Source organism: Haliotis cracherodii, unplaced genomic scaffold (genome assembly GCF_022045235.1).
Source record: "Haliotis cracherodii isolate W230 unplaced genomic scaffold, xgHalCrac1.p SCAF_22, whole genome shotgun sequence".
In the NCBI taxonomy this organism is placed as follows: Eukaryota; Metazoa; Mollusca; class Gastropoda; order Lepetellida; family Haliotidae; genus Haliotis; species Haliotis cracherodii.
Genome location: NW_027266278.1, coordinates 5,264,190 through 5,277,629, shown reverse-complemented (window position 1 = coordinate 5,277,629; position 13,440 = coordinate 5,264,190).

The following is a 13,440-nucleotide window of genomic DNA, read 5'->3' as shown; positions in this document are numbered from 1 at the left end:
CATTTAGGCATAAAATAAAGTAAAAGGTGTAGCTCTATATCCTGTCTAGGAAACTATATAGCTTCCCTTTAACACAGGGGTCGTCTATACAAACGTCCCTATGGAAAAAGGTTGAAAACTTAGTGGCACATCTGGGAGCCTCGCATGTTTCGCATGGAAATAGTTTAAAATTCGTTTTTGAAATATTATTATCTCTTTCCTGAACCATTTAGTCATACAATAACTTTAAAACAGTCGCTCTATATCCCCTTTCGGAAACTATATAGCTTCCCTTTAACACAGGGGTCGTCTATACAAACGTCCCTATGGAAAAAGCCTGAAAACTCAGTGGCACATCTGGGAGCCTTGCATGTTTCGCATGGAAATAGTTTAAAATACGTGTTTGAAACATTATTATCTCTTTCCTGAACCATTTAGGCATACAATAACTTTAAAACAGTCGCTCTATATCCTTTCTTGGAAACTATATCGCTTCCCTTTACTACAGGGGGTTGTCTATACAAACGTCCCTATGGAAATAGCCTGAAAACTTAGTGGCACATCTGGGAGCCTGGCAATTTTCGCATAGAAATAGTTTAATATACGTGTTTACAATATTATTATATCTTTACTTAACCATTTAGGCATAAAACGAAGTAAAAGGTGTAGCTTTATATCCTGTCTAGGAAACTATATAGCTTCCCTTTAACACAGGGGTCGTCTATACAAACGTCCCTATGGAAAAAGGTTGAAAACTTAGTGGCACATCTGGGAGCCTCGCATGTTTCGCATGGAAATAGTTTAAAATTCGTTTTTGAAATATCATTATCTCTTTCCTGAACCATTTAGGCATACAATAACTTTAAAACAGTCGCTCTATATCCTTTCTTGGAAACTATATCGCTTCCCTTTACTACAGGGGGTTGTCTATACAAACGTCCCTATGGAAATAGCCTGAAAACTTAGTGGCACATCTGGGAGCCAGGTATTTTCGCATGGAAATAGTTTAATATACGGGTTTACAATATTATTATATCTTTACTTAACCATTTAGGCATAAAATGAAGTAAAAGGTGTAGCTCTATATCCTGTCTCGGAAACTATATAGCTTCCCTTTACCACAAGGGGTCGTCTATACAAACGTCCCTTTGGAAAAAGGTTGAAAACTTAGTGGCACATCTGGGAGCCTCGCATGTTTCGCATGGAAATAGTTTGAAATACGGGTTTGAAATATTATTTTCTCTTTCCGAAACCACTGAGGCATAAAATAACTGTAAAACAGACCCTCTATATCCCCATTTGGAAACAATATTGCTTCCCTTTAACACAAGCTGTTGTCTATGCAAACGTCCCTATGGAAATAGGCTAAAAACTTAGTGGCACATCTGGGAGCCTCGCATTTTTCGCATGGAAATAGAGTAAAGTACATTTTTGAAATATTATTATCTCTTTCCTGAACCATTTAGGCATACAATAACTTTAAAACAGTCGCTCTATATCCCCTTTTGGAAACTTTATAGCTTCCCTTTAACACAGGGGTCGTCTATACAAACGTCCCTATGGAAAAAGCCTGAAAAACTTAGTGGCACATCTGGGAGCCTCGCATTTTCGCATCAAATTACTTTAAAATACGGATTTGAAATACTATTTTCTCCTTCCTTAACTGTTTATGTGTAACATAACGGAAAAGGAATCGCTCTATACCCCCGTTTGAGCACTATACAGCTTCCCTTTAATACGTACGCGGAAATAGCCTGAAAACTTAGTGGCACATCTAGTGCTCGCAGTTTTCGCATCCAAATACTTTAAAATATGGGTTTGAAATACTATGTTCACATTCCTTAACTATTTAGGTATAACATAACGTAAAAGGAGTCGCTCAATACCCCCTTTGGAGAACTATACAGCTTCCCTTTAATTTAACACGGGGGGTATCTGTACAAACGTCCCTGTGGAAATAGCCTATAAACTTAGTGGCACATCTGGGAGCCTCGCATTTTTCGCATCCAAATACTTTAAAATATGGGTTTAAAATACTATGTTCACCTTCCTTAACTATTTAGGTATAACATAATGTAAAAGGAGTCGCTCAATACCCCAAATGGAGAACTATACAGCTTCCCTTTAACACGGGGGGTTATCTATACAAACGTCCCTATGGAAATAACCTGAAAACTTAGTGGCACATCTGGGAGCCTCGCATTTTCGCATGGAAATAGTTTAATATACATGTTTGAAATATTATTTTCTCTTTCCTGAACCATTTAGGCATACAATAACTTTAAAACAGTCGCTCGATATCCTCTTTTGGATTTTTTATAGTTTCCCTTTAACACAGAGGGTCGTCTATACAAACGTCCCTATGGAAATAACCTGAAAACTTAGTGGCACATCTGGGAGCCTCGCATTTTTCGCATGGAAATAGTTTAATATACGGGTTTAAAATATTATTATATCTTTACTTAACCATTTAGACATAAAATGAAGTAAAAGTAGTAGCTCTATATCCTGTCTCGGAAACTATATAGCTTCCCTTTACCACAGGGGGTCGTCTATACAAACGTCCCTTTGGAAAAAGCCTGAAAACTTAGTGGCACATCTGGGAGCCTCGCATTTTTCGCATGGAAATAGTTTGAAATACGGGTTTGAAATATTATATATCTGAGTCTTATTGAGAGTATATTGTGATATGCCCTGAGTATGTAGAAGTTGGACGATATCACAACATTATGAAAGATCTTAGATACTGTGATTATTGTCAAGCTAGAAGTGTTAACATACTTGAAGATGAATATCATTTTCTATTAATATGTCCCAAATATAAAGATATCAGAGTAAAATGTATACATAAATACTATTGGGAAAGGCCGTCTGAATTAAAACTAGTTAGCCTGCTACAAACAAGTTGTAAAACACAACTGTTATACATTTCTAAATATATTAAATCCTTCTTACAGTAAATATGAAATCGTGTCCTTCCTCCATTGTCAATATATATTTTTGTTGTATCTGTTATACGAGTGGCTGAAGTCCAAGTCATTTTCATGAATAAATACATGGTCTGTTCTGTTAAAGGCTGACCACTGTCTAAGTTTCCAACATATGTAGCTAGCTGGTGTTAGCACTCTTATCATGCAGCAGGATGCTCCTTGTTTATACGTATCAGTTAGCCCTGTCAACTCCAGGAACTTCACTCTAACATAAGGTCAACTGCTGGCCCCATTCCGGGTTTCAGGTAGTATAGTACCAGGCCAAATGCAAGAAATGTGCTTATCGTTTGGGATCTCACAGAAGCACTAAATGTGTCATCCAGTTATTGCTATGACATCTCTAACTCCCTGGAAACTCCTCTAGGATCTGGAACTTGCCACGGAAAGTATCATGTTACAATAAACAAACAAGTCCCCTAACAGACCCTATCAAGAAAGGGTCTAGAAAGTCTAGACTTTTTGTTTCTAAAAATGAAGAAATTCATTCTGGATTAAGAAAGGGCTACCGAACATCAAGTAATGTATTTGTTCATAAAATATTTATTTAATAGTTTCAACAAAAAGTAAAAAGAAAAAAGTATACACTTGCTTTGTAGACTTTCAAAAGGCCTTTGATTCAGTTGACAGAGCACTACCCCTAACAAGTCTATTTCAAATAAAAAGTCAGGAAATAGCTCCTAAAAAGTGAAAATTGACGAGGGCATTTCACAATCCTTTAAATCCAACATCGGCATAAAACATGGGTGAATTTTGTCTTCCACATTATTTGATATATTCCTCAATGATCGTCCACCACATATCAAACAGGAAAATAAAAAAATAACACTTAATGTTTTAAACATTTGTCATTTGTTGTTTGCCGATGACTTCATACTATTTGCCACTTCCAAAAAATCTGCATGAGTTATTTGATGGTCTAAGAGTATTTCGTGTAACAAATAACCAAAAGATTAAAGGTGAAAAAACAAATGTTGCAGTGTTTGGCAAATCAAGTAAAATAGAAGAAACGAATACTTGGACCGTGGTTGGTGCAAAAATTCTAGTTATGGATAGATATAATTATTCATGAATAACATTTGAAGCAAATGGTAAACAAAATAATAGCGCCAAACATACCTTGGAAGAGGGCCTAGGTCCTACCATAAGCTTCAGTCTACCAATAAACTACTCTGGGGTATACAAGCAATCCCCCTAGTCTGAACAACTTTGATTAATTAATCCCCGAGAAACTGCTGCGCATATGTTGTAAATCCATGTTAGGTGTCAACAAAACAACACACAATTGGGTAAGGCGAGCAGAACTAGGATTCTATACTCTTATGTACACAGTACTAATATAAATTACGAAATGATATCACTATGTTGGTTCTTCAACATAGTGAAATTCTGGTTCTGGGATGGGAATACCAACTCAATCTATTCTCAGAAAAACAAAATATGTAAGTCTTTCAAAGAGACAATAAAGTCTAAATTCCACTCCCTCTTCAAGTGAGTTGGGTTCCACGCCGCTTTGAACAATATTCCAGTTATATCACGGTGTGTCAGTTCCATGTGAGAGTGAGTGAGTATGGTTTTACGCCGCTTTTAGTAATATTCCAGCAATATCACGGTGGGGGACACCAGAAATCGGCTTCACACATTGTGCCCATGTCGGGATTCGAACTAGGGTCTTCGGCGTGACGAACTAAGGCTTTAAAGACTAGGCTACCCGACCGCCTCGTTCGTTGTGAGAGGAAAGCCCGAAGTGATGCAGGTGTCAGACGTCAACCACTTCGGTGAAACCCACGAGCACAGTTGTCGTACTGACAAAATCTAGAAACATAATCGGGGCGAACCGGGATTCGAACCCACGATCATAGATTTCTGGCGTGCCCAAGGGACGCTCATTCCGGCACAGCGAATTGCTGCGCCTCGGACGACTCAGCCAACCATGCCCCAAAAGGCGCAAGAAAAAACTCAGGACATTCAGGACAGTTAAAAATGAAATAAAATTAGAATCCTATTTCAGTCACTGTAAAATAAGAAAATATCGAGTGCACTTTTCTAAACTAAGAGTAAGTAACCATAAATTAACTACAGAACTTGGAAGACATACAAAGCCACCCTACCCACAACATCAGAAACTTTGCCGTACATGTTCAACCATTGATGAGGAAAAACACTACCTACTTTATTGTACCAAACACACAAAAGAAAGAAATATACTATTTGGAAAAGTATCCACACAAAATGTAAATGTCCACAATAATGAAAACATATTATTTCACCACATCCTCTCAAATATTGAGCCATCAACATCAATTTCATATGTTTCAAATGGATGATGTCAAGCAATAGATTCCTGTTGATGAACCTATGACATTTTATGTATAATATCATCAAATCTGTACTGTTGATATTTTCTATACATTAAATCATTTCTTTGTGTTTTCAGGTATGTATGTCTGTCTGTATATGCGTATGTATGAATTATGATGTGTGTTTTTTTCGGGAAAGGAATGTTTTCTGCAATGAATATCCTTTCAGATACAAATAAATCAGATCATGAAACAAATATATCCATTACAGTCCCTTCCAAGTCTATGGTATTTAGCAAGTCTAGATTGCTGCAGTATCAGGGTTTGTACAAATCTGCTGAATTCACAGGCCTTGTAATCATCAGTTAATCTCCAGCTGGTATTAGTGACACCACACCAAGACCTCCTGCTCTTCCCCCTGCCACTCGAGCACTGGCCAGACATGTGTGATTTTGGAGACCTGGTGACATATACGATCTTTGTATTTTCTTTACTTTTTTAATTGGTTGGCATTTCCGGTTAAAATTAATAGGAACATTGATGACTTAATTGCTTTATCACCAAAGAAAGCAAATATACAGAGCAATCCGTCTTCGGTTCCATTTGATTGATATAAAAAAATAACAGTCTTTTCAAATGACTTCACAAGTTGGCTTAAAATATTGTCCACTCAGGTTGCCTCGCATAGACATGTTCGACACACGTTATGTGAAGAACATTCTCGATGTACTGCTCTTTGAAAACTTTGCAGTCAGAAGAAATGTCTCTGTCTTAGAACTTCCAATAAAAACGTATATTCTGTTCGATGCTACATCAATCAAACTGCCATACAACAATCAAGTCCCGTTAATCCGACAATCGGCTTAATCCGACACTAATGATGGGAACCGATTAAATCAGTGCTATTTAGACCCGTTAATCCGACAGTCTCGCATTCCGACTCCGACACACCTAATTTGCAACGAATCACCGAAATCACTCATTAATCAGTCTCGTTAATGCGACACAGTGATCAGCTTACTCCGTGGTCATCTGCCCTTTACTTCTATTTTAAGTGAAAGAATTAATAATTATCTAGAAAATAATAATTTGTTATCAGAATCACAAGGAGGATTACGATACGGATATTCTACTGTTGATAACATGTTCGTATTGCACTCCCTCATTGAATACCTCAGGACACACAAAAAGAAACTGTATTGTACATTTATAGATTTCTCTAAGGCCTTCGATAACGTTTGGTGCTTTGGACTCTGGCAAAAATTAATAAAAACAAATGTACAAGGTAAACGTTTCGAGATCATATTTAACATGTATCAAGACATAAAGTCGTATGAAAATTCATCGTTTTTCTCTAGTAATATCGGAGTTAGACAGGGGGAAAATCCATCGCCAATTCTCTTTGCCCTGTACCTAAATGACCTTGAAGAATATCTAAAACAGAAAATATGTAAAGGTATTGATGTCATATCGGAAGATGAAGTAGTTAGATGATACTATTATACTTGCAGATAACCCCTGTGACCTTAGAGAAAAATAATCAGAATGGTTTTTTTATGAATATTGAAAACAATGGAAGTTGAATATTAATAAAACTAAGGTGGTTGTATTCTGATCAAGAAAGAACAATAATGTGTTTAGGATAGGCGATAATGTTGTTGTAGTAGTAGATAAATATAAGTACTTGGGTCTGGTTTTTAAACGAAATGGAAATTTCCTAGCATCCAAAATGTCGTTAGTGGCTCAAGCTAGAAAAGCTATGCACTTATTATATATTAGAATACGTAATCTTGACTTGCCAATCGACTGCCAGCTATTATTATTTGATCAAACAATCGTACCTATATTAACATATGGTTCCGAAATTTGGGGATTTGGTAAACTAGATATGATAGAAAAGGTTCACACAGATTTCTTAATATATATACTAAGGGTAAAAAAAGCACACCCCACTATTTTTTATATGGTGAGCTGGGAATAACCCCTATAACTGATTTGATTAAACAAAGAATGGTGACACATTGGTCTATGATAACTTAGATAATAAACCAACGAAATTGTGTACTGTTATGTATAATGTATTATTTGCAGACTCCTGTAACCATAAATAAAGACTATTCGATGGATTAGGCCTTAGCTTTACACGGACCCAACAATTCATGCCAAATATAAACGGATTAAAATATGCTATTAAACAACTATCTTTGATCAGATTAGCCAGACGTGGACAAGTTATGTAAACGACTCTCCCAAGGCAGTATTTTACCGAATATTTAAACATAAACTCCAGTTAGAAAATCATCTGCTGTCGCTACCCTGAAGACTCAGTATCCCGATTACTAAAATAAGATCCACAAACCATAGATTACCAATAGAAAAGGGGCGATGGGAAAATATACCGCGGGAAGAATTTGTAGTCACTGTAATAAACATGACTTAGGTGACGAATATCACTATCTACTAATATGTCCTTTTCTGCATAACTTGCGTTAGTTATATCTTCAAAAGAAGTATTTTACAAGACCTAGTGCGATACTACTTGATATGTTACTCAATACTGAAAGTTTATCAGATCAAAGAAAACAAGCACAGTTTGTAAAAGAAATCCTCAAGATGCTTAATTAAATGTATGAGTGTGTTGCAGTTAAACGTAAAGTCCCTTGCCTCGTGTCACCATACATCTCCATTTGTACCTTCAATATGTCATAGCTATGACCTTGAAGCGAAATATACGTTTGTTGCTTGTTATTGTGTTGTTGTTGCCCCCGAGTACACAGCCTTGTGTTTTGATGCGAGACGAGTCCGCGAGTAGCTGCATATTTCAACGGCTGCAGAGATAAACTTGCTCAACAATAAACAATTACTGCTTTAAATAAACAAAACAGGATTAATCACATACCTAGATTACCTCAATCTCATAAAATCTGATACAAGTTCTCGCTACCACTGAGGACATCCCATTACAAGTATATATAGTGCAAACCGTAAATAACTTTGAAATCGTTGTCGGATTTTTCGAGAGATTTCTGGACATTAGACACTTAGCCTCTCTCAAACTGCCCACGACTGACAGTGAGAGTGTGTGTGTTTGGGGAGAGGCAGTAGCGTCAGTAAATATTCCTGTCAGACACACTTTCAGTGGCCTGTCAGTTATGGGTGATAGCATTCTTTACGTGTGTTTTGAATTTCCAGGCAATTATAGCTCTACAGATTTGTTTAGTCTCTGAAAATGAAGAGAGTATTTGTTATTAATATATTTCATAACTAATATTTAACAACTGGTTTTATCTATAAAATATGTTAATTTCAGAGACAAGATGTTCGTCTAAGACATGGCATGTCGTCATTGTTACGGTTTGTGGCTGCTTTAGTTTTGAGGCACACTCACCAAGAAAGGGTGATGACCAACAGTAACACCCCCCGAGACACCAACCAATTCCAGATGGGAAACGCAGAGATTGTATAAGAAGATATGAAGATAATATGGAGTAAAAGATATAGCAGAATCGCTGCAAACCCCCCTTCCCCACTCCTCACCCCAACCCCCCACGAGAGGGAAGCTATATAGTTTCCACCAGGTGGTATAAAGCGACTCCTTTTACGTTAATTTAAGCATGAATGGTTAAGGAATTAGAAAATATTATTTCCAAAACGTATTTCAAACTATTTCCATGCGAAACATGCGAGGCTCCCATATGTGCCACTAAGTTTTCAGGCTTTTTCCATAGGGACGTTTGCATAGACAACCCCATGTGTTAAAGGGAAGCTTTATAGTTTCCGAGACAGGATATAGAGCTACACCTTTTACTTCATTTTATGCCTAAATGGTTAAGTAAAGAGATGATAATATTTCAAACCCGTATTTTAAACTATTTTCATGCGAAAAATGCGAGGCTCCGAGATGTGCCACTAAGTTTTCAGGCTATTTCCATAGGGACATTTGCTTAGACAACCCCCTGTGTTAAAGGGAAGCTTTATAGTTTCCAGGAGGGGGTATAGAGCGACTCCTTGTAAGTAATGATATGCCTAAATGGTTCAGGAATGAGATGATGATATTTCAAACCCGTATTTTAAACTATTTCCATGCGAAAAATGCGAGGCTCCCAGATGTGCCACTAAGTTTTCAGGTTATTTCCATAGGGACGTTTGTATAGACAACACTCTGTGGTAAAGGGAAGCAATATAGTGTCCAAAAAAGGATATAGAGCGACTGTTTTAAAGTTATTGTATGCCTAAATGGTTCAGGAAAGAGATAATAATATTTCAAACACGTATTTTAAACTATTTCCATGCGAAACATGCGAGGCTCCGAGATGTGCCACTAAGTTTTCAGGCTATTTCCATAGGGACGTTTGCATAGACAACACCCTGTGTTAAAGGGAAGCGATATAGTTTCCAAAAGGGGATATAAAGGTTCTGTTATAGAGTTATTTTATGCCTCAGTGGTTCAGGAAAGAGAAAATAATATTTCAAACCCGTATTTCTAACTATTTCCATGCGAAAAATGCCAGGCTCCCAGATGTGCCACTAAGTTTTCAAGCTTTTTCCATAGGGACGTTTGCATAGACAACCCCATGTGTTAAAGGGAAGCTAAATAGTTTCCTAGACAGGATATAGAGCTACACCTTTTACTTCATTTTATGCCTAAATGGTTAAGTAAAGAGATGATAATATTTCAAACATGTATTTTAATCTATTTCCATGCGAAAAATGCGAGGCTCCCAGATGTGCCACTACGTTTTCAGGCTATTTCCATAGGGACGTTTGCATAGACAACCCCATGTGTTAAAGTGAAGCTTTATAGTTTCCAGGACGGGGTATAGAGCGACTCCTTGTAAGTAATGATATGCCTAAATGGTTAAGGAATGAGATAATAATATTTCAAACCCGTATTTTAAACTATTTTCATGCGAAAAATGCGAAGCTCCCAGATGTGCCACTAAGTTTTCAGGCTATTTCCATAGGGACGTTTGTATAGACGACCCCCTGTGTTAAAGGGAAGCAATATTGTTTCCAAATGGGGGTATAGAGGGTCTGTTAAAGAGTTATTTTATGCCTCAGTGGTTCAGGAAAGAGAAAATAATATTTCAAACCCGTATTTCAAACTATTTCCATGCGAAACATGCGAGGCTCCCAGATGTGCCACTAAGTTTTAAGGCTTTTTCCATAGGGACGTTTGTATGACAACCCCCTGTAGTAAAGGGAAGCGATATAGTTTCCAAATAGGGATATAGAGCGACTGTTTTAAAGTTATTGTATGCCTAAATGGTTCAGGAAAGAGATAATGATATTCCAAACATGTATTTTAATCTATTTCCATGCGAAACATGCGAGGCTCCCAGATGTGCCACTAAGTTTTCAAGCTTTTTCCAAAGGGACGTTTGTATAGACGACCCCCTGTGTTAAGGGGAAGCTATATAGTTTCCTAGACAGGATATAAAGCTACACCTTTTACTTCATTTTATGCCTAAATGGTAAAGTAAAGATATAATAATATTTTAAATCCGTATATTAAACTATTTCCATGCGAAAAATGCGAGGCTCCCAGATGTGCCACTAAGTTTTAAGGCTTTTTCCATAGGGACGTTTGTATAGACAACCCTCTGTAGTAAAGGGAAGCGATATAGTTTCCAAGAAAGGATATAGAGCGACTGTTTTAAAGTTATTGTATGCCTAAATGGTTCAGGAAAGAGATAATGATATTTCAAACACGTATTTTACTCTATTTCCATGCGAAAAATGCGAGGCTCCCAGATGTGCCACTAAGTTTTCAAGCTATTTCCAAAGGGACGTTTGTATAGACGACCCCTGTGTTAAAGGGAAGCTATATAGTTTGCGAGACAGGATCTAGAGGTACACCTTTTATTTCATTTTATGCCTAAATGGTTAAATAAAGATATAATATTATTTTAAACCCGTATATTAAACTATTTCCATGCGAAAAATGCGAGGCTCCCAGATGTGCCACCAAGTCTTTAGACTATTTCCCATAGGGACGTTTGCATAGACAACCCCCTGTGTTAAAGGGGAGCGATATAGTTTCCAAGAGGGGATATAGAGGGTCTGTTTTAGAGTTATTATATGCCTAAATGGTTCAGGAAAGTTATAATAATATTTCAAACACGTATTTTCATCTATTTCCATGAGAAAAATGCGAAGCTCGTTTGTTTAGATAACCTCCCGTGTTTGAGGGAAGCTATATAGTTTCCAAGAAGGTGTATAGAGCGACTCCTTTTAAGTAATGTTATGCCTAAATGGTTAAGGAATGCTATAATAATATTTCAAACCCGTATATTAAAATATTTCCATGCGAAAAATGCGAAGCTCCCAGATGTGCCACTAAGTTTCCAGGCTATTTCCATTCGGATGTTTGCACAGACAACCTCCCGTGTTAAAGGGAAGCTATATAGTTTCCAAAACGGAGTAAAGAGAGACTATTTTAAAGTTATTGTATGCCTAAATGGTTCAGGAAAGAGATAACAATATTTCAAACCCGTATTTTAAACTATTTCCATGCGAAACATGCGAGGCTCCCAGATGTGCTACGATGTTTTCAGGCTATTTCCATAGTGACGTTTGGATAGAGAAAACCCCGTGTTAAAGGAAAGACATATAGTTTCCGAGAGAGGTTATAGATCGAAATGAATAACAACATGCAGATCAATTTTACAGGTTGGGAGTTATGCAGATGAAGCATATGACGTGACTGTAATTGTAACTGTAGACGTAACTGTAAGATAATCGTGTTTACCCTTGGAAATATATTTTTTTACCACTGTGTTGTATTTAACTTAGATTTTATGGTAATGTTGCAACCATGTTTCATGTGTTGTTTCCAATGAAACTTTGATGATTGGTCACATTACATAACATTTGTAAAAGACGGGCATACAAAAGAACTACACAAAGGTCAAACTACTGATCCTTTAAATCCTATAGTAGCTTCACGCGATGTTATGCTCAGTTGGTTTATAAGATTATTTGATGAGAAACAAATTCATTATAACACAAGAACACACTGATATATATCTTTACTATCTATATGGCTACTTTACCTGTTTCATTTGGCACGCTTGGTGATATAATAGGTGGAACTAATTGAAGATCATATTGTATAATGTAAATGCATTCCCAGTCGGAAGTAAAGAAAGTAAAGACAGCTTCCAGATTAATTATCCTGCCGTCCTTGTCTTAATGAGTTAGGAGGTGGGAGATTTGTTCATGTGGACCTTCACTGCAGGAATTTCTTCTTCTTACTGACCCTGATACAAATATATATCAAATACAGCCCATGCAAGTCTATAATGTTTGGCAAGTCTAGATCACTGCAGTATCAGGGCCTGTACAAATCTGCTGAATTCACAAGCGAGCACAGAACTTGTAATTCTCAGTCAATCTCTAGCTGTCATTAGTGTTTAGTATTAGGATGTGGCGAACCTTCCCCCCCCCCCCCCTCACACACACACATACACACACACACACACACACTCCCCAAGACCACACACTGAAACAAGACCTCTCGCTCCCGCTCCGGCCCTGCCAACTCACTCTGGCTAGAGAACCTGTGGGATTATATTGGAGACTTAGTGACATATATAAATTCTAGTTTCTTAACTTGTTTCATTGTTACCCTGGTGTGTAGAGAGGAGGATTTCTAAAGGTTTTACATTGCTGTGTAAGAATTGCTTTTATTCTTTTCTGCTTGTAAGAATGAATAGGAACATGGATGAGCTTATTGCTTCATCACTGATGAAACCAAACAGAGCATACATCCAAATCAAAAGACAGTCATTGAAGGTATTAACATGGTAAAGATGTGTTGTTTAGCTCTCCAACCGGGAGTGGTAAATCGTTGACATTTGAACTTTCTCCCTATTTATACAAGGCAGTAGAAAACACAAGCCATGCTACTGTCATTGTTGTGTCACTCTTGATCGCACTTGTGAAGTAACAAACTGAGAAATGTGTGTCAAAAGGACTCATACTGTGTACCTGAATGATGTCGCACAGAAGGCAACACTGACGAATGATGACAGTCTTGTATCTACCATAGAGAAATTGACTGTCGATGACATAAGGGATGGATAAGGTCAAGTTGTTTAGCCATGGGAATCACACTAAATACTGCCCCTAAGCTGGTACCTAAGCTTGCTCTCAAAATAGATTTCTGAACA